Source organism: Protopterus annectens, chromosome 1.part0 (assembly GCF_019279795.1).
Source record: "Protopterus annectens isolate FY-2018-M chromosome 1.part0, PAN1.0, whole genome shotgun sequence".
NCBI classification, from domain to species: Eukaryota; Metazoa; Chordata; order Ceratodontiformes; family Protopteridae; genus Protopterus; species Protopterus annectens.
In genome coordinates this window covers 1,207,596,587-1,207,614,434 of record NC_056725.1, presented here as the reverse complement: position 1 = coordinate 1,207,614,434, position 17,848 = coordinate 1,207,596,587, and positions in this window count along the sequence as shown.

The following is a 17,848-nucleotide window of genomic DNA, read 5'->3' as shown; positions in this document are numbered from 1 at the left end:
CCACCCCTCGTAGGAAAGTTGTAGTGGTGCCTGTGGCCCTTGTGGAATGAGGTCTGATATTTTCAGGAGCTGTCTTTCCATGAAAAGAGTAGAAAAGCGAATGCAATTTCCTATCCATTTTGAAATTGTCTGTTTGGAAATTGCTTTTCCTTGCACCCCAGTTGCATATGCTACAAAAAGTTGGTCAGTTTTTCAGCTGGTTTTAGTTCTGTCCAGATAGAAGCGTAGTTGTCTGTGTACATCCAAGGTGTGCAAAAGTTTTTCTCCCTTGTTCTGTGGGTTAGGGAAGAAAGTAGGCAAATGAATAGCTTGGTTCAAGGATACCCTGGATACCACCTTTGGCATGAAAGTAGGATTGGTTCTCAGAGACACTCTATCCTGGTGAAAAATAAGGAAAGGCTGCACTGCCATTAATGCCTGTAACTCGGATACTCTTCTTGCTGAAGTGATTGCCAGAAGGAAAGCAGTTTTCCAAGATAAAAACTGTAAGTCTGCTGATGCTGCTGGTTCAAAAGGAGGTAGTGTCAATTTTTCCAGCACAAAATTGAGATCCCATGCAGGCAGAGGGGGTCTCCTTGGAGGTTTAACATTTTTGATCCCTCTCAAAAATTGTCTGAGAAGTGGGTGAGAGAAAATAGGAGAATCCATATTGTATTCTGCTGAAATTGCTGAAGCATGAATCTTAATGAAAGAGTAGGACAGGCCATTGTGGAACAATTCTGCTAAGTATTCTAGGATGTGTGCTAGGTTTGCCACTGTGACATCTGTGCCCTTTGATGTGCTCCAAATGAGGAATCTCTTCCATTTAGCTGAGTATGCCTTCCTTGTGGAGGGTCTGCGAGCCTCCAGGATAATGTCCTTGACCCTCTGAGATAAGACAGTTTGGTTTGGTTTTAAGCAATTTTCCAGGCAGTTAGTTGCAGTGTTTTCAAGTTTGGATGCAGGGTCTTGAAATTGTTCTGCGTTAGAAGAAGAGGCCATAGGGGTAGAGGCCATGAGTTTGCCTGAGACATGCTTCTCAGTAGCGGATACCAGTGCTGTCTTGGCCAGTCCGGAGCTATTAGTATCACCTTTGGCTGTTCCTCCCTGATCTTCAGTAGAACCTTGTACATCAATGGGAGAGGTGGAAATGCATACACTGTTAAAGCATTCCAGCTGAAAGAGAGAGAGTCCACCCTCCAGGCTTGTGGGTGGTATGTCCTTGAGCAGAATTTCTTCAGTTGGTGGTTGAGTGGGGAGGCGAACATATCTATCTCTGGCATTCCCCATTTCTTTGTTATGAGTTTGAAGATGTCTGGATGCAGCATCCATTTGTGAGCATCCGTGGTAGTTCTGCTTAAGCTGTCTGCTAGTGATTTCTCTTTTCCTGGTACGAATATGGCCTGCAGCTGGATATTGAGATTCAGGCCTAGGTTCCACAGATCCATTGCCATCCGGCATAGAAGGTAGGAATGCGTGCCTCCCTGCTTGTTTATGTACCACATGACCGTGGTGGTGTTTGTCCTTATCAGCAGATGTCCTTGCTGGAGGAATGGTTTGAATGCCTCGATTGCATGCTTCACTGCCAGCATCTCCTTTTGGTTTATGTGCAAGTTTAGCTGGCCTTGAGACCATAGGCCTTGGATACATTTGTCCTCCATGTGTGCTCCCCATACTAGGTCTGAGGCGTCCGTGGTGATGGTCTGCCTTGGTTTTGGTTTGTTGAAAGGCAACCCTCTGTTGGACTGGCAGGCCTGAGCCCACCACAGGAATTTCTTTTGAAGGCATGGAATGATTGGTATCATGGTTTCTAGACTGTGCCTGTGTTGAGACCATACATTCCTTAGGTACCATTGTAATTTCCTCATATGCAGCCTGGCATGCGGGATCAAGATTATGCAGGATGCCATGTAACCCAGGGCCTGCAGGACTTTCCTTGCAGTAAGCTGAGCTAGTCTTGTCAAAGTCATGAAGTAATCTGGAAGTTGTTTTTGTTTTTCTTCTGTGAGAAAAGCCATCTGAGTTATTGTGTCCAGATCCGCACCCAAAAAGGTTATCCTTTGGAATGGCACTAGTCTTGACTTTTGGATGTTGACTGTGTATCCCAAGGCCTGTAGCAGGTGTATGACATAGGCCAAATCCTTTATCAATTTTGTCTTGTTGTCCGCTTGTATTAGGCAGTCACCCAGGTATGGGTAGATTTGAATTCCCTGAAGTCTGCAATGTGCAATTACTGATGCCAGGCATTTCGTGAATACTCTGGGTGCAGTAGATAAGCCAAAGGGTAATGCTGAGAATTGATAATGCTCTGATCCTGCAAGAAATCTGAGGTGTCTTCTGCAATCTGGTCGGATAGGGACGTGCAGGTATGCCTCGAGATATAGAGTCACCAGCCAAGACTCCTTGCCCAACATGGGAAGAAGTTGCTGTAGGGTCAGCATTTTGAATTTTGGCACAATGAGATATGTGTTCAGTGTGGACAAGTCGAGAATAGGCCTCCATTGGTTTTCTTTTCTTGGTACAGGGAATAGTCTGGAGTAAAATCCTTGGCCTTGTTCCATAGATGGTACCCTTTCTATCGCTTTCATCTGAAGTAAATTGTTGATTTGTCTTAAAGCCTCTGGCTTCTGGTTTGGTGGAAGGTTTGGCATTCCTCCTTTTTGGTAAAGTGTGGAAGTGAAACCTGTATCCTTTGTCTATTGTTTGCAATGTCCATGAGTCCTTTGTAATGCAATGCCAGTTTTTTGAGAATAAAGCCAGCTTTCCGCCCAAGGGAGCTTCCAGTTGTTCCCTGGTAGGCGGAATCAGAGTCAAGTCATTGTGTCTGTCCTGTGGTAGTGGTTGTAGTTGCAGCTGTGGCACTACTCCTCTGGTTGGCAGGCTGCCACTGACGGCCCCTGTAGGCACCCTTTGATTGACCTCTGCCTCTAGGGCGTCTATTCCTGCCCCTCTGTGCTCTGGAGGTGTCTGGAAAGGACCAATTCTTTGAGGGCCAGTTTCTGCTGAACCTCAGAGGTTGGACCTGCAGAAATTCCTTTACTGTTTGCACAGATTTTGCTTTTTCTTCCACTTTCTTTAGAATCTCCTGTGCAGGGGAGCCAAATAAACTTTGTTTCTCCATTGGAGCATCTAGGAGTTTAGCCTTGACATGGTCTGGCAAGGATTGCTCTTTTAGCCAGGCATGCCTATGAATTACTGCCCCAGTCATAGCTGATCTAAATGAAGCCTCCAGTGCATCACAGCCACATTTTAAGAAATGATTACTGACCTGCTGAGAGTTGTGTACCAAATCCTGAAGGGATTTACGGTCTAAAGGTTCAGGAGAAGAAAGTTTTTATTCAGCTGATCTAACAAATATTCTTGGTACTGTATCATATGGAATTGACAGTTTAATGCCCTGGCAGAAAGAGTAGCAGATGTATAAACCTTTTTACCCCATCTCTCTAATGCTCTAGACTCTCTGTCAGAGGGTAGGGGATTTTTGGCAGTGGCAGCTGCAACACCTTTTGGGCCCTGAGAAATAGTTTCTGGGTCTGCAGCATGGGCTTTATACAGGTGGAAGTGAGAATCCGGGACCCTGTAATATCTGTCAGGTTTGGCGGGGGCTGGGGGAAGAGAATCAGGTGCAGAACTGACATCATTATACACATCATCAATTACAGTTAGCACTGGTGGAATGGCTAAGGGCCTATGCTGGGGCAAATGTAAAAATGTCCTTAATCTTTTTCTAGAATCAGAAAAATCCTGACCCTGCCATTGAAAGTGATCCCTCATTGAGTGCAAAGTCTCCCCAAAGGAAAATGCTTCAGGAGGGGAGGCCGAAGGAATAGAGTCTTCTGCATCTGAATCCTCATAAGGCGAATAGGCCCCTTCCTGATGGTCTGACAAATCAGATCCATCTGTGGAGTAATCAGAGGAGAGAGGTTCAGAGGGTTCAGTCCTAGGCCTTTTGTCAGGTGGAGGTTGGGAGGCCCTGTCTGGGTGAGGTTGGGAACCCCTAATTAAGGATATAAAGGTCCTCAGCAAGACTGAGAATCTGAGAACTTGAGGAAGGCCTCTGAAGTAGATTTGGCAGGTAAAGCTTTTGAAAGTTTGGCAGCTTTAGCCCTGGAGAAGGCCTTAATAGACATAGAAGCTGGGGCCTAGCTGCCCCACGCAGGTGTAGAAATGTCCAATGGAATGGTGTCGGACAATTCTTGGCTAGCTTCGGTAGGGATTTCTGAAGCCGACTCAGCCGGGGCCTCTCTGGCCTCGGTTGTCGGAGGAATGGTTTCGGTCGTAGTAAGAACCGAGGACTCGGTTTCAGCTGAAACCGAGACACTCGCGGTAGGCCTAACCGTGGTTTCAGACGAAACTGCGGGCCGCGAGTGTCGGTCCTTTTCCCTGCGTTTTTTGGCCATATGCGTAGTCGGAGTCTCCGACGGCATTTTATATGCAAAAGCGGTTTCGAAAAATTCTTGTGCAAACTCCGACCGACGTCTAAGAGTCCGTCGGTTGAAGGAGGCACAGGCTAAACAAGCTGATACGTCGTGGTCTGGGCCTAAGCAAGGAAGGCAGTAAGAATGGAAATCCTTATGAGGTATTTGTTTCCCACAAGTTAAACAATTATTTACTTTGTCTGATATCGGCTGAGGCTAGAAAGAGTCCCCAACGGGGTACTTAGCTTTTTTCGAAGTCTTCGGTAGCTGAAATCTCTGGATCTGACCGACCGGCACTTGCGAACAGCTTCTGCTTCGGGCACCACGCGGCAAAAAAGACTGAGGAAAATGGCGTTGGCTGATGCCTTTATACCCCAGAAGCTATGACGTCGGGGAAAGTGCGACATCAGCCAAGGCCAGACCCAGACTTTGGAATCCGGCCGACCGAAGGGCTGCCTGAGGCAGGGCAACCCATATGTTATGACTGCAAGATGCATCCTTGAAGGACATCGGAGGTATCTTCTGCAACTTTGCCTGATAGGAATATGCAGCTAAGCCTCCTTGAGGTCCAACGTTACTAGCCATGCTTTCATGCCCAACATGGGAAGAAGCTGCTGTAGTGTTAGCATCTTGAATTTGGGTATTTGTAAGAAGGTGTTTAGAATTGAAAGGTCCAGAATTGGTCTCCAGGCATTGTCCTTTCTGGGAACTAGAAAGAGTCTCGAGTAAAATCCTTGGCCTTGCTCTCAAGTAGGTACCATTTGAATGGCTCTCATGTCCATGAGAGCTGCAATTTGTCTTTGTGCCTCTGCCCATTGATTTTGTGGCAGGTTTGGCATTCCTCTTTTCATTGGTAAGGTGTGAAAATGGAATCTGTATCCTCGTGAAATTATGTCTAGGACCCATGTGTCCTTTGTGACAATGTGCCAGTTGTCTGAAAAAAGTGTGAGTTTTCCTCCCAAGGGGGCTGCCAAGAGAGTGTTGCTTGGCCAGATGAGGTGCAAGTCATTAAGTTTGCCTTCTGGAAGTTTGGGACCTGTCTTCTCCTCCCTTCTGTGCTGCAGTGCCCCATTGTCGAGGTTTGTACTGGGCTTGTGGTTGTCCTCTGCCTCTCAGACATCTGTATTTACCCCTCTGTGGCCTGTCAGTAGCTGGAAAGGACCAATTTTTTGTTGGCCAATTTCTGCTGAAGCGAGGGGGCTGTACCTGTAGGAAATCTTTGACTGTCTGCATAGATTTTGCCTTGTCCTCCATTTTCTTTAAGACTACTTCTGCTTTAACTCCAAAAAGAACATCCTGCTGTAAGGGAGAATCTAGAAGCTTTGCTTTAACATGAACAGGCAGAGTTTGTTCCTTTAACCAAGCATGCCTATGTATAACAGACCCAGTGACAGCTGCTCTGCAGGATGCCTCCAAAGAATCAAACCCACATTGTAAAGTATATTTGCCCACCTGTTCAGCTGAATGCAACAGATCCTGCATTTCTTTCAATTCAGACTGTTGAGGGAGTGTGCTCATTTTTTGTTTTAACTGAGACATTAGAAATTGCTGATATTTTAGCATGTGAAACTGGCACTTTAGTGCCCTCATAGCTAGAGTGGCTGAGGTGTAAACCTTTTTCCCCCACCTGTCTAGTGCTCTGGAGTCCCTTTCAGAGGGTACAGGATTTTTAGCCATAGAAGCCTTAGCCCCTTTGGGACCCTGGGAGATCAGCAACAGGACTTTTGTAAAGAAATTTGTGGGAATCAGGTACTCTATAGTATCTGTCAGGTTTGACCGGAACAGGAGGCAGGGAGTCTGGGTTCAAACTGGATTCTAAGTAAACATCATCCACAATGTCTAAAACTGGGGGGATGGCAAGTGGTCTGTGCTGGGGGAGTAAAAGAAACTCTGAGCCTTTTCTTTGAGTCAGAGTAGTCCTGACCTTCCCAGTGAAAATGTTCCCTCAGAGTAGTCTTCAGGGGGAGAAGCTGAGGGAATGGAATCCTCAGCATTAGAATCTTCATAAGAGGAGAAGGAGCAATCTTGGTCCTCAGAGGAGCCTGAGGAAATAGACACTTGTTCAGAGGATACATAATCTTCCTCTTGCCTAGGCCTTTTGTCAGGAGGGGGTTGGGAACCCCTGATTAAAGAGATCAAATCTTCAGCCATTTTGAGCATCTGTTTCTTAGGCATGGGGCCTTGAACAGGGGACTGAAGTGCAGTCTTTTTAGGTTTAATAGGAGTCTTCGTCCTAGGATACGTTTTAAAGGTGAGCGTCGTCGGTCTGAAAACACCTTCAGAAACCGAAGGTGTTTCTGCAGCACAGACATCTTTTTCAGCAGTGTCATTGGTAGGGGCTGAACAAAATGGCTGCGTCGGCCTGGTACTTTCCGTCAAAAGTTCTGAAGCGGTCTCAGGTTCCAGATCTGCGGTAGTCAGGGGCTGCGTCGGAGCCTCACTGAAGACCGGTGAACTGGAGACCGGACCAGCCGAGGCCTCGGAGTCTGGCTTGGGTCTAGGCTGCCTGTCCTTATCCTTGCGTTTTTTTGTGTACGCCGGTAGTCGGTTACTCCGACAGCATAGTGTAGTTAAATTTTCTACTGTAGTGTCGTGCGAAATCAAAGCGTCTTTTTATAGTACGCTTATTAAACCTAGCACAAAAACGACAACTAGTGACGTCGTGGTCTGGGCCTAGGCAAGGTATGCAGTAAGAATGAAAATCCTCATGCGGTATTTGCTTCCCACAAGAAATACAATTGTCAACTTTTTCTGACATCGGTCTGAGGCAAGAAAAGTTTCCCTTTATTGAAGACTTTGGTCTGAAATTCGATTTCTAAAATCTCAGGAGTCGGCCGACCGGCACTTGCAAGCTGCTTCTTCTTTGGGCACCGCACGGCAAGAAAGACTGAAGAAGATGACGTTGGATGCATTATATATACCCCTGGCGCACTGCCGTCAGGGAAGAAGCGACAGCAACCGACACCGGACCAAGACTTTGGAATTCCGGCCAACTGCGGGACCGCCTGATGACAGGATAACCCAAGTGTGATGACTGCAGCAGGGTAACACGATGAACATCACCCTCAAAAGCCAGTACCTGCTCAACAGCTCCAGACCCATTTAAGGTAGAGACATCTGCGGGTTCAATACTTAAAGTATCTCACGGCATACCGGACTCCAAACGGGTCTCAGTAGAGGCCTGCGAATCAAAAGCAGCAGGTATCAGGAGCTGCGAAACGCCTCACTGAGTACCGGCGAACCGACGACTGGCTTAGAAGCTTTGTCTCCGGTTTTGGACCTAAACGGTCTCTTTTCTTTGCATATTCCTTTAGTCGGATTGCTAACTAATGACATTTCTGGATAGTTAAATCTTGAGCCAAAATATTTTGGAGCAAAAATATAGACGCTTAACAGTGCGTTGATTAAATTTAGCACAAAACCGACAGCAAGGCACACTGATCAGGGCCTAGGTAAGGAATACAGTACAAATGAAAATCCTTATGGAGGTATTTGCTTCCCATAAGTAATGCAATTATTAACTTTTACTGACATCGGTAAGGAGCAAGAAAAAGTTTCCCCAATGGGGTACTTCACTTTAGGTTGAAGACTTCGGTTCTGAAACTCGAAAATGAAAATTTCAGGAGTCGGCCGACTGGCACTTGCAAACTGCTTCCGCTTCAGGCACCACGCGGCAAGAAAGACTAATGAAAATGGAGTCGGCTGGATGTTTTACACCCCCTGACGACCTGACGTCATAGAAGAAGGGACAGCAACCAATGCAGGACCCAAGACTTTGTTAAATCAGGCTGACTGAGGGCAACCTGCCAGCAGATTACCCAAATGTAATGACTGCAACAGTGAAACACGAAGAACATATGGTCTTCTGCCATTTCTTTTCTTATGCAACATGTTTATGGAGCACCTCCGTGATCCTGGTAATCTCTTGTACTAAAATGTGAGGGACACCTGCTAGGTCCTCTGAGATAACAATCCATGAGCCCCCTTCTCTGTAGTAGCCACTTTGGAAGTGTGGTCCTAGGATGTTATACCAGCCTCCATGGTAGCGGGCATCTGAGGAAGAGAGTTTGCTATACTGTGGGTTCTACAACTTCAATAGGTAGGTCAGAATCTGTCTGGCCAGACTATCTCTGCCTGGGTTGGTAGAATGGTTAAGGTATTTACCTCACAGAAGGTAAAAAAGGGCAGCTAGGATAATAGTTATAAACCCATGCTCAAGTCTAGGCCTCAAGTTTTTCTTTGGAGTGGACGGTACGTCAGGAGTGGAGGGATCCACAATCAGACTGGGTCAACCACTTCAGATGTGGAGTCTCTAGGAATACACTTGGTGACAACAAATGGGAGTGCAAGGTCTTGGGTATGAAGGGCTGGCAGACAGAACAAGATTGGTAGTCGTGCTCTGCTCCCAAGCTGAAAAGGCACTTGGAATGGAGGTCTTTGTAGGGTATCTGCCTACCACACTCACTTTCCCTTCTAGCTCACATAAAATCATAAACAGGATAAAAAAGAAAGGAAAGGGAGGTTCCCCAAATGGAGCACTTACCTGAATCCAAGAAGGGTTACAGTACAACCAACCACACAATGATCAGACCAACAGGTGACAGATAGTACAGTTGTGTACACTTACCATAAATTTAGATGTAGTGTATTCACTGTTGCAGTCAACACACTTGGGTTATCTGCCTGCAGGTAGTCCTCAGTCAGCCCGAATACCAGAGACGTAGTATTTCTGCATCGGATGCTGTCGCTCCAGGACCAACATCAAGTCATCAGGGGTATAAAAACAGGCAGCCAATGCCATTACATCAGTTTTTCTTGCCCCAAATGTCAGGAGCCCCCCAATAGGGAGCTAAGTTATGGTGGGGGAAACCACCACCAGTAAAAAGTAAATACCAATACCCATGAAAAGGGGGGGTAGTAAAAGGCATAGAGTTTAGAGAGAGAAAACCAGGGGGCTGGAGGGAGGGAAACCAGGACTGCAACAGTGAATACATTAACATCTACATTTACAGTAAGTGCACGCAGCTGTACTATGTTCTTCGTGTTTCCTGTTGCAGTCATCACACTTGGGTAGATTCCCAAAGCTGAAGAATGGTGGAGGCAGTCAAGAAGAGTTAGGGCTGGCCAGAATGCCTTGTAGGACTGCTGCTGCAAAACCTGCCCTGGATTTGGAAAAGATAGGCAGGTGGTAATGCTTGGTGAAGGTGTGTACAGAACTCCAGGTAGCTTCCAGATGTCCTTGGTAGGGACTCCCCTGAGGAATGCTGTAGAGGTAGAAGTTGCCCTAGTGGAATGTGTTCTGACCCCCTGAGGGGTTGGTTTCCCATGGTGCTTGTAGCAGAAATGGATGCAATGCGCTATCCATTTGGAAATGGTTTGCTTTGAAATGGCCTTGCCCTCTGCCCCTGTTGCAAAGCTGACTAGTAACCGGTCAGATGTTCTGAAGGGCTTAGTCCTATCAAGGTAGAATCTGAGCTGCCTGTGCATGCCCAAGGAGTGCAGGATCCTTTCCCCTTTATTTTGGGGATTAGGGAAGAAGGTAGGCAAACGGATAGATTGGTTGAGAGCCACACTGTACACCACTTTAGGCATAAAAGGGTTAGTCCTGAGAGATCCTGTCAGCATGGAAAATAATGAAGGGTTCCACAGCCGTAAGTGCTTGTAGCTCAGACACACTTCTAGCAAGTGATGGCCAGAAGCAAGGCTGTTTTCCAAGAGAGGATTTTAACTCTGCTGATGCTGCAGGCTCAAAGGGGGGTAAGCGTGAGCTTTTCCAGTACAAAGTTAAGGTCCCAAGAAGGGGTGGGTGCTCTCCTTGGCGGCCTTAGGTTGTTTGCTCCTCTCAGGAATTATTTGATAAGAGGGTGAGAGAAGAGAGGTGGGCTCAGTGTTGTAATGAGTCGAAATGGCAGAGGGATGGATCTTAATGGAGGAGAAGGATAGGCCTCTGTGGAGTAGATCTGCTAGGTAATCCAGGATTAGAGGCAGGGAGGCCAGAGTTGTGCCCTCTCCTTAGGAGTGAATCCAGGAGCAGTACCTTTTCCACTTAGCATAGAATTTCCTTGTACTGGGTCTTCTGGATTCAAGGATGACGTCTAGCACCTGCTTGCTTAGGCTGGTTACTGGGGGAGAATTAAAGGACTAAGCCAGGCTGCAAGATTTTGGGTTTGCAGTTGCAAGATCTGTCCCCACTGAGCAGGGTTGGGTTCTGGTGTAGGTGCCAGGGTGGCACTGGTGACAGGCTTTTCAGGAGTGGGTACCAGTGTTGGCGTGGCCAGTCTGGGGCAATCAGAATTGTCCTTGGTCTGTCCTGTCTTATCTTGAGCAATGCTCCTGAGAGGAGGGGCAGAGGGGGAAGGCATAAATTGATTTACCCACTGAAAGGATAGGGCATCCACTTTCCAGGCCCTGCTGTGAGGTGTCCTGGTGCAGAATCTTCTGAGCTGGTGATTACAGGGGGAGGCAGAGAGCTCCACCTCTGGTGTCCCTCATTTCTGAATCAGAAGGTTGAAGGTGTGTGGCTCTAGTTGCCACTCGTGTGGGTCTAGGAGATGTCTGCTTAGTCTGCCAGTGAGTTTTGTTTGCCTGGCAGGATTTCAGCTTGCAGATGTACCTGCATGTCCAAGGCCATGTTCCACAGGGCCATGGCTAGCCTGCAGAGTGGGTAAGAGTGGGTTCCCCCCTGCTTGTTGATGTACCACATGACTGTAGTATTGTCTGTTTTCATTAGCAGGTGTCCTGGTGAGAGTAGGGATCTGAAAGCTGCCAGAACATGCTGCACAGCTAGCATCTCTTTCTGGTTGATGTACAGATGAATTTGACTTTGGCTCCAGTGGCACTGAATAGACTTGCCGTCCATGTGTGCCCCCAAGGCATAGTCTGATGGGCCTGGGTAAAGGGCAGTCCCTTGTGGTTGCATGCTGCTGCCCACCAAAGAAACACTGTTCTTATGGTATTATGGGAATGACAGTTTCCAGGTCCTGAGAATGTTGGCACCAAAGACTAAAGTACCACTGATGTTTCCTCATATGCAGTCTGGCATGTGGAATTAGTGGGATGCATGAGGCCATGATTTTCCTTGCAGATAGCTGGGTTCTGGTGGCCATTTGAGTAAAATAGCCTGTCGGATAGGCTTGTTTTTCTGGAGTGAGGAATGCCATCTGGGATGCTGTGTCCAAGCTTGCTCCCAGGAATACAATCTTTTGACTGTGGACTAGTTTTGATTTCTTGTTGAGGGTGTATCCCAGAAAAGTTAGTAGGTGTTCTTTTTACAAATGTCAGGTGCTGCAACAGCATTTCCTGAATGTCTGCCTGAATCAGGCAGTTGTCCAAGTATGGGTAAATTTGAATATTCCTCTGTCTGCAGTAAGCAATGGCTGGAGCCAGGCATTTTGTGGAGACTCTGGGAGCAGTGGATAAGCCAAAGGGAAGTGCAGAGAACTGATAACGCATAGATCCTGCCCTGAAGTGTAGGTATTTTCTGCATAACTCCCTTTATAGTGATGTGCAGATAGGCTTAAGTCTAAAGTGACTAACCAGGCATCTTTGGCTAGCATAGGTAGAAGCTGCTGCAGGGTGGGCATTTTGAATTTTTGTACCACCGGGAAGGTTGTTGAGAATTGAAAGATCCAAGATTGGGTGCCAAGTGCCCTCTTTTCTGGGTGCCAGGAAAAGTCTGGAATAGAATCCTTGACCAATCTGTTCCGCAGGAATCAGTTGAATTGCTCTTAGAGAGAGCAGGGATTGGACTTGGTTTTGAGCATCTGCCCACTGGTTTAGAGGGAGGTCTGGGAACCCTTTTGGGGTTGTCGGTGAGTGGAAGTAAAATTTCCACCCCTGGGATACAATGTTGAGGACCGATCAGTCTTTGGTGATGAGAATCCAGTTTTTTGCATGGTGGTCAAGTTTTCCTCCTAGGGGCACAAGCAGTTGGGCAGCGGAGGGGGGGGGGTTGAGTTGAGAAGTCACTGGGAATTCTTTCCATAAGGGGGTGGTTTAGCACTCCCTGCTTTAGAGGTGGAGGCACTCCATTGCTTAGATCTCTGCATACCCTGAGACTGTAGCCTGTGTGGGGGGGGTCTGTTTCCCCTGGATCTAGTTTGAGACGGCCTTGAGGGAGCTGGAAAGGACCAATGTTTCGAGGGGCAATGCCTACAGAATCTAGGAGGCTGTACTTGCAAGAATTCTGACTGTCTGCATAGATTTAGCATTTTCTTCCATCTTTTTAAAAACCTCTTCTGCTTTGGCACCAAACAGATTGTCCTTGTTCAAAGGAGCATCTAGTAACTAGGATTTGACATGATCTGGCAAGGTCTGCTCCTTAAGCCAAGCATGGCTTCTCAGTACAGAACCAGTGACTGCTACCCTTCAAGATGCTTCTAGGGCATCAAAGCCACACTGCAATGTATGCTTGCTGACTTGGCTTGCAGAATGCATAAGCTCTTGCAATTCTTTATTTTCTGCAGTCTGTAAAGGCAGATATTTTTTTGCTCAAGTTCCATAAAATGTTGTGGTGTTGGTACTTCAGTATGTGAAACTGACAATTCAAAGCCCTAATGGCAAGAGTTGCAGAGGTATATACTTTCTTACCCCATCTGTCCAAAAGCTCTAGAATCCCTATCCGAAGGGGTGGGACTGTTAGCTGTAGTTGCCTTGATATCTTTAGGCCCCCTGGGAAATGACCTCTGGGTCAGCAGTAGGATTTTTGAAAAGAAATTTGAGAGTCAGGTACTCTCTGTAGTACCTGTCTGGTTTCCTAGGGGCAGGGGTGTAAAGTATCAGGAGTAAGACTGGATTCCATAAAGACAACCTTCCAGGACTGGTGGTATTGCTAAAGGCCTGTGTTGTGGCAAGTTTAGACATTTTCTGAGTCTCTTTTTGGACCGAGGATAGTCTTGGCATTCCCAGTGGAAATGCTGTCTTAAAGTATGTAAGGTTTCACCAAAAGAGAAATCCTCTGGAGGAGAGGCAGAGGGAATGGATTCCTCTGAATCAGAATCCTCATAAGCAGATAAGGGCATGGGCTTCATAATCAGAAACCTCAGAAATGTCAAACTCTGTTGAAGCTGCTGGGGTCTGGTCCCTGTTTCTCTTAACAGGGGAAGGCTAACTTTCCCTAATCAGCATAATAAGGTCTTCTGCCATTCTAAGCATTTTATTTTGTGGCAAGCGAGCAGGTGCATGCGCTTCAGTAGTCTGTTTTCTAGGCGTAGCACGTACTCTGGGCCTTAGAAATTAGGTAGTTTTAGACAGAACTATAGTCTGTGTCGAACATCAGTAGTATGATGAACTTCCTCAGAAGCCGGTGCCTGCTCAGCAGTTCCGGACCCATCCAAGGTAGAGACACCTGCCGGTTCCATAGTCAAAGAAAAGTCTCGTGGCATACCAGACTTCAAATGGGTCTTGGTAGAGGCCTGCAAATCCACTGCAGCGGGCATCAGGGGCTGTGAAAGCACCTCACTGAGTACCAGTGAACTGGTGACTAGCTTAAAGGAAGCGTCGTCAGCAGCTTTGAACCCGAGCGGTCTGTGTCTGTCTCTATCCTTACATTTTTTCGTAATATCGGTAGTTGGATGGCTTACCGAAGCCATTTCGGAATAGAGATAGAGAACAAAAGCATTTATTGACAAGAGCCCGACGACGGATGGTTCAGGCGGTGAACAAGGTACAAAAAGTACAGCTTTGTACCTACCATAAATGTAGATGTGCGAGTGTTCACCCTGCTGCAGTCATCACACTTGGGTTATCCTGCTGTCAGGTGGTCCCGCAGTCAGCCTGAATTCCAAAGTCTTGGTCCAGCGTCAGTTGCTGTCGCTTCTTCCCTGACGTCAGTGCGCCAGGGGTATATAAGAGGCATCTGACGCCATTTTCTTCAGTTTTTCTTGCCCCAGATGTCAGGTGCCCCCAATAGGTAGGCAATATATATATATATATATATATATATATATATATATATATATAGCTAGATAAAAATAAAGCAATACCTTTAGGCACAAGCAAATACACCACAGAGGTTGTATAGGATAGAGTGGTATAGATAAGTTCAGCTAGTTCAGAGGGGATGGAGGGAGGGTAACCTGGACTGCAGCAGGGTGAACACTCTAACATCTACATTTATGGTAGGTACAAAACTGTACTATGCTCATCGTGTTACCCTGCTGCAGTCATCACACTTGGGTTGAATCCCAAAGCTAAGGATGGGAGATGGAGTTAAACAGGGTTAGAAGAAACTAGTAGGCCCTGCAAAACTGCAGTGGCAAAACCAGCTCTAGTCTTAGAATATAGAGGGAAGTGATAGTGTTTGGTGAAGGTGTGCACTGAACTCCAAGTTACAGTTTCCAGAATATCCTTGGTTGGCACTCCCGAGAAAGGCTGCTGATGTAGCTGTAGCCCTGGTGGAGTGGGACCTACTGTTAGCAGGTACCGGTTTCCCATGATGCGTGTAGCAGAAACGTATGCAATGCCCTATCCATTTAGAAATAGTCTATTTTGAGATAGCTTTTCCTTGTGATCCTGTAGCATGGGCTACAAAGAGCTGGTCAGTTTTTCTGAAAGCCTTAGTTTTATCCAAGTAGTAATGTAATTGCCTGTGAATGTCCAAAGAGTGCAGGAGTCTTTCTCCTTTGTTCTGGGGATTTGGGAAAAAGGTGGGCAAATGAATTGTTTGGTTTAGGGCCACACTGGATACCACCTTTGGCATAAAGGAAGGGTTAGTTCGTAGAGAGACTCTGTCTTGATGAAAAATGAAAAAGGCTCCACTGCCATTAGTGCCTGTAGCTCTGAGACTCTTCTAGCGGAGGTTATTGCTAGTAGCAGGGCAGTTTTCCATGAAAGAAATTTCAAATCAGCTGAAAAAGCAGGTTCAAAGGGCGGCAGTGTAAGCTTTTCCAGAACAAAGTTGAGATCCCAAGTAGGTGTTGGTGCTCTCCTTGGCGGTCTTATGTTCTTAGCCCCTCTGAGGTACTGTCTTAGGAGTGGATGTGAGAATAAAGGAGGATCCATGTTGTAATGAGCTGAAATTGCTGAGGCATGGATCTTAATAGATGAAAAGGAAAGTCCTTTGTGCAACATCTCAGTTAAATATTGTAGAATCTGAGGAATGTTTGGATCAAGGGGATTTTGGCCTTTAGCCTGGTTCCAGGCACAAAATCTTTTCCATTTGTCTGAATAAGTTTTCCTGGTGCTGGGCCTCCTGGCCTCCAGAATGACATCCATAACAGCTTTGGCTAGAGGTGTTGGCTGGTTGTTTAGGTTTATTTGCCATGCAGCCAGGTTTTAAAGTCTTGAGCTGGCTGTGTAGAATCTGATTGTCTCGCTGGGTGAGCAGGTGAGGAATTTGTGGTAAAATCCATGGTGGGCTGTGGGCCATGTTCCTTAGAATTGGATACCAATGCTGGCGTGGCCAGTCTGGAGCAATGAGTATCATTTGTGGCCTCTCTAATCTGACTTTCAGCAGTACCTTTGCTAGAAGAGGCAGTGGAGGAAAGGCATACACTGTTAATGTTTTCCAACTGAATGAGAGGGTGTCCACTTTCCAAGCTTGTGGATGGAATGTCCTTGTGCAAAATTTTAGAAGTTGGTAGTTTTGGGGGCTTGCAAACAGATCGATGTCTGGGCGTCCCCATTTTTGAGCTATCATTGCAAATACTTGTGGATCTAGTTTCCACTTGTGTGGATCCATGAAGTTTCTGCTTAGGTCGTCTGCCAATGTGTTTTTCTTTCCTGGCAGGAATTGTGCTTGTAATTTAACCTGGTAAGACAGTGCAGTGTTCCACAAGGTCATTGCTTGCCTGCATAGAGGATAGGAATGTGTGCCCCCTTGCTTGTTTATGTACCACATTACTGTGGTATTGTCCGTCTTTATTAGTTGTCCTGGGTGTAAGAGGTCCTTGAAAGCTTAGGGCATTCTGTACTGCTAGCATTTCTTTTTGATTGATATGCAGATGGCTCTGATCTGTAGTCCATTTGTCCTGAACGCACTGTCCTGCCATGTGTGCTCCCCAGGCAAAGTCCGATGCATCTGTTGTCATAGTTTGCCTGGCTGTGGGTAAGGTGAAAGGCTGACCCTTGTTGAGGTGATAGGCCTGTGACCGCCATAGAAACTCCTGTTGAAGGTAGGGAATGAGTGGTATCATTGATGTTCATCGTGTTTCACTGTTGCAGTCATCACTGTAGGGTTCTTCCTGCCGGCAGGCAGCCCTCAGTCGGCCAGAACCCCAAAGTCTGGGTCCAGAGTCGGCTGTGTACTCACCCTCCCTGACGTCAGTGCACCAGGGGTACAAAGCTCCCAGCCGATGCCATGTTCTCCAGTCTTTCTTGCCGCGCAGTGGAAGCAGTTCGCAAGTGCCGGTCGGCTGACTCCTGTTATTTTTGGTGCTTCATACCGAAGACATTCTTCTTTTCAAAGCCAAGTACCCTGTTGGGGAAACTTTTTTCTTGCTCCAGACAGATGTCAGAAAAAGTTAATAATTGTATTTCACGTGGGAAGCAAATACCTCATAAGGATTTTCACTCTTACTGTATTCCTCGTCTAGGCCCTGACCACGACATAGCTAGTTGGTTTTGTGCTAGATTTAACCAACGTACTATTAAACGGAGATACGATTTTGCCTTTCATTACTTTAGGAGGCAATTTAATTATAACATGTCGGACACACTTCCGACTACCGGAGTTCATAAAAGGCGCAAGGATAAGGATAGGCCTCCGAGGTCCAAATCAGACGACAGTTTACAATCAGAGCCAGCTGCCGGTTCAGCCGTCATCAGTGAGGCACTTTCGCAGCCCCTGTAGTCGGCCATTACAGAACCGCTTGCTGAAACGGACTCCCACGAGGAGCCAACTAGGCCTTCGAATACTACAGGTGCAGGACCTTCGGATAATGCTCCCTTGGATGGGTCCGGAGCTGCTGTGCAGGTACCGGCTTCCAAGGGGGTTTTCAGGCCTACGCAGCTTCAGGTAAAGGCAAAGACTCCTTCTAAAACAAAGACTCGAGCCCAGGCCTCCTCTGATCCGGGACCTAAATCTAATGCTTAAAATGGCAGAGGACTTGCTATCTATGATTAGGGGTTGACATCCCCCTCCAGACTAAAGGCCAAGACAAGAATTGGATTATGAATCCTCTGATCAGGCATCTATCTCTTCAGTGTTTTCCTTGGAACAGGATTATACTTTCCCTCCTTATGAGGATTCTGATGTTGAGTAATCCATTCCTTCAGCTTCTCCTCCTGAGGATTATTCTTTTGGGGAAATTTTACATGACATGAGGGAACACTTTCAATGGGAAGGACAGGAGTACTCTGAATCTAAGAGAAGGCTTAGGGATGTCCTTCTTCCCCAACACAGACCTCCTGGCTATTCCTCCTATTTTGGATATTGTGGATGATGTCTTTTCTGAGTCTAATTTAACTCCCGACTCCTTTACTCCGGCCCCTGCTAAGCCTGATAGATATTA